The 4,691-nt window shown below is 34.0% G+C and overlaps 1 pseudogene; it reads left to right on the top strand.

Annotated features, from left to right (window-relative positions):
* The first annotated feature begins 695 nt into the window (after positions 1-695).
* LOC122723296 lies at positions 696-2,325 on the top strand (annotated as a pseudogene).
* The last annotated feature ends 2,366 nt before the right edge of the window (positions 2,326-4,691 follow it).

Here is a 4,691-nt window from a genome sequence, read left to right as displayed (position 1 = left end):
GGCCATAGTGAAATGACCATGAAACAAGGCAGTCCATGTGCATTTCTTCTCGGGCCAACAACAACTTTCCAATTTTTCAACTGAAAATTAGGCTTTGGTAGGCTCCCACCAATGGGATTGTTAAGTGGTCTGGTTCCCTTAACTTTTTCTTAGTCCTTCTTATCCATGTATTCACTTCAGAGAAACCCTAACTGATGTGTTGTTTTTGCATGGGATGGATGGCTGCTGCTACCTAGCTAGCTTGCTTTTGCTACAGCTGAAGCCCCAATGATTTATCAATAAATGTAACTCGTTTAATTTGTATACAGACATTTATATAATTAGATAAAATGAATGGCTTGCTGTTCTGATTCAGACATTCATATAAAATAATTAGATAAAATGGCTCACTTGATTTAAAAGTTTTATGATTAAATCATGTTAAGTTCTATATAAGATAAATTTTATTTTATTTGCGTTCATTAATAATATGGCAAAGTTATAGACATCTCATAGATCCATGATTAGGGCATTGTGGCAGCTGGAAGTTTTCAATGCTTCATGCACAGTGTAAAGCAGCTGCTGTTATGGGCATGGAGAGAGAAAATTTTCAGGTGCAGGTTGTACAGGGAGGAAGATCATTAGAGGGTAATATGGTAAATGAGAAAAGGTGTTGTCAATCAATACTAAAGGGTGAAGAAACAAAATCATGTTATTCCCTTATAATTTTTTTTTTTTAACTATTTCACCTTTATGCTGTCTTCATCTATCACATCTCTCACTCTCTCTACTGTCCACCTCTTCCTCTTTCAATTGCAACCCTAAACAAGCCAAGGCTCCTTCCACTTAGCCACTCCGGACTGGAGAGTTCATTTGCTTCCCCTTTTTTAGTGAAAATTATATGTGCCAAACTTGCAGGTAACAAAGTTAGAAAGCCTACCACTATCATCACCCTTTCAAGGGTTTCTAGGATTTTGACCATAACATGAGATTTAAAAGAAACCTCAAACAATCAGACTCTGTAGTTTTAATCTCTCTTTTCCCTTCCCTGTGAGTCTATGTATCATCGTATGGATATTGTCTCTATTGTTTTCCATCTTCCATTAAAATTAGTTCCTCTGCCTCTCTAATGGCAGTCTTGATCTATAGCTAAAATTCAAATACCATTGATGATCAAGATCTTTCTCAATTCTTTAGCAGCTAGCTATCTGTTTTATTACTCTTATGGGATCATCAAATCCATTCTGAAATCTTGCTGTTAACAAACTATATATCGGCTTTTCTTACTTCTTTCTTTCTCTCTCTTTGTAGAGCAAAATCCTTCAGTATCACCTCATAAGCCTCTCCAAGAACGCTCAAGAGTCAAGACCCATTTTCTATATATATATATATGGACTCCCTTCAAGAATTTGACTCCACATCCATCGCACTCCCGCTCACCTCCACAACCGGCAACACCACCGCGACTGTTGCCTCCTCTTCCCCAATTTCCTCCACCTCTAATCTTAGCCGCTACGAGAACCAAAAGCGGCGAGACTGGAACACCTTCGGCAATACCTCCGCAACCACCGGCCCCCACTCTCCCTCTCCCGGTGCAGCGGGGCGCACGTACTGGAATTCTTGCGCTATCTAGACCAGTTTGGGAAAACCAAAGTCCATACCCAACTCTGTCCCCTTCTTTGGCCACCCAAATCCCCCTGCGCCTTGCCCTTGTCCTCTGCGCCAGGCCTGGGGTAGCCTTGACGCTCTTATTGGTCGCCTCCGTGCTGCCTTTGAAGAGCACGGGGGAAAGCCAGAGAACAACCCTTTCGGGGCTCGTGCTGTTAGGCTTTATCTACGTGAAGTTAGAGATTCCCAATCTAAAGCTCGAGGGATTAGCTACGAGAAGAAGAAAGAAAGAGACCCCCACATCAACAGCAACAGAATCCTGCGTTAGTGATGGCGCCACCACCAGCATCAGCGACCACTGATACAAGCGATGATCATGAGTAAGTATTACTGCTGCCACCCATTTCAATCGAAGAACAAGATTGAGGATAAAACTCATTACAAACTGCTCTTTCATAGTTTTATATGCAACAGGCATGACTATGAGCTGGTAATGTTATCTTTGTTGCATCATATGGTGCGATATCTCTTATGGGTTTTGATGAACTCTCTAGATAGTTAAGTAATGAGCATGGATATTATTGGGAACCACATGTTATATATTTTCTGTAGTCGTAGCAGTAGCAGTAATAGTAGGGATCACAGAGAGGTAGCTGTTGATGAACATGTTTGCCTATTTCTCTCGGATATGTAGCTGGAAAGGTGACGAGAAATAGATTTGGATGTGCTGTTGTGTCATGTGTGTCTTTTTTTCCTTCTTTTATTTCTTTCCTCCATTTTCCCACTTTGTTTATATGATGGATATTGGCAAATCATTTAGATATTATTTGCAAAAAAGGATCCTGCGTCAGATTTGTGAAGCACTAAATTTGTATACTTTGTTCATTTTTGGTATTACTCATGGTAGTCTCTGTCCTATTTTGTTTTCTCCTCTCCTTTTGCTTTCTGCTGCTGTTGCTTTTCTCTCAGCGGCATGGATATGCCAGAACTTGTGTACATATAGAGGGTGAATAAACAGCAGAAACCCTGCGAAATTGATTTTAAGTCTTGACAATTGTGGTGTGCATCTTAAATGGAGTCCATGCAGCTAAATTTCACTTTTTTTTTTGTAATTAGCAAATTTTCTTTTCTTTTAAAGGCTTTGATCTTAGCATTCCAGGTATTTTTATGGATCTTTGTCTTTGAATGGTATCTTTGCTGTGTCCCATCATCATGTGTTTGGATTTCCCCTAAAGTTGGGATATATATCATTAAATATGTGAGAATCCATTATCACATGAACAGTGCAAATTTAGTTTGTTCATTGTGAAGGACATGAACAGATTGATTTAGAATTTCAGTTTGGAAGAAGACAATCTTTCTCATTAATTAATTCGTCTACCAAAATTATATATGTAAAAAAAAACACATGAATTATGTTAATTCAGTAATAAAAACAATGAATTATAAGAGCAGAATGCTTATACAGATGGTGTTTCTCAGTCCTATCTTTCACTCTACATAGTATAACCATGTTATACATACACGTACAATGAGTTTTTGTATATGATTTCCATTTTTTAAAGTATTTTATTAGAAGAGAAATGCTAGCAACAGTTTCTTGAAGAGATGAATATTCAACACTCTTCTTCTTAAAAAAAAAAAAGAAAAATTCAGCATTCTTCGTCTTATTAGCATTCTTCGGCATTTGACTTGTTTTTGGAACTGAGAGCTCTTAATTTCAAATTCTAGTCAGAGCTAATTATATATATCTATATGGAGAGGGAATTTTGTGTTTTGAACGAATTAGTATTAGATGTCAATTAACTTCTGTGCATGATCTCATCTTCACCTAACTATGTGCTAGGTTTGAATTATTGGCTGCTTAGAAAGCCAAAGCAGCTAACTTATAGGCACCTCTATGCACCAACCAGGACTGGATTACAAGCTAAGCTATCAAAGACTTCTTTCTGGTTTCTTTTCTCCTGGTCATGTATTCTTTTATCTTCATTTCCTCCTGAGAAAGAGTATGTCTTTGTTTTTTTTTTTTTAATCTTTTTCATTGGAAGAGAATAATAAATTTGCTTGGGTAATTAAGTCTACATTTGTTTCATGATTTTTTCATATTTTTTTGGTGTTTGGGACATTTAGCAGAAAATATTTTTTATAATTAAAGAAAAAAGATTAAATTTAGGAAAAAAAATAATTTTTTTGAAGAGAATCTTTTTGCACTTTAATAGATTTAATAAAAAAATCTATTAAATTAAATCCTAGTGAATTTTTAATTTCAAACAGAGCTTATAAATATTTACTGCGGCAGCTTCTCCATAAAACATGGCCACGCTAATTTAAGCAACTACTGTTGAGATTTCTTCTGCATGAAAACGATCATACTTCAAATTCAAATCTCTGTGAAACCACAATGCAACTGAGTTGTTTGCTTGCACACGAATTATTTATTATAATATTTTTAATAATATAATGCAACTTTTAATTTTTTTTCCTAATCATATAGTAAAACTTTTGTTAGAATTTTTAATAATTAATAATTTATATAATTGATGCAAAAATATAAACATATTCCATTTATTTTTAAATTTTGAACAAATTGTTCAATAAATTAATTTACATTATTTTAAAAAAAATAGTTCTTTAAAATTACTTATCGGTTTAAATTAAAATTTATAATACTTAATATATTACTTTTAATTAGTGCATATTCATTAGATTATCTATTTTAATATAATATTTAAAATATTATTGTATAGATTAAATGGATTAAATTTTAATTTTAATTTTAATTTTTTTTTATATTTTTATTTTATATTTTATCATGCTAAACATATCTTTTGTAAAAGAAATCAGAAAAAAGATAGAAGAGGTGTCCTTTGTGAAAAGACAGACTTTTAACCAATAAACCTTCGAATTGCTGAATCTATTAGCAATTGGAAGCTTAGACATGAGATCAAAAGTCCATTCACTTGTTTTTATAATATTAAACTGTATTCAAATTGAATTTTCCAATTTTCATATCTAAAATTTTGCTTATTGTTTATGTATTTTTTTTAAAAAAATTTGTATTGCTCGAAAACGAGAAGCTGACTAAGTTCAATACTAATTTTATT

The sequence above is a fragment of the Manihot esculenta genome, chromosome 3 (assembly GCF_001659605.2).
Source record: "Manihot esculenta cultivar AM560-2 chromosome 3, M.esculenta_v8, whole genome shotgun sequence".
In the NCBI taxonomy this organism is placed as follows: Eukaryota; Viridiplantae; Streptophyta; class Magnoliopsida; order Malpighiales; family Euphorbiaceae; genus Manihot; species Manihot esculenta.
This window is presented reverse-complemented; position numbering and strand designations above follow the sequence as displayed.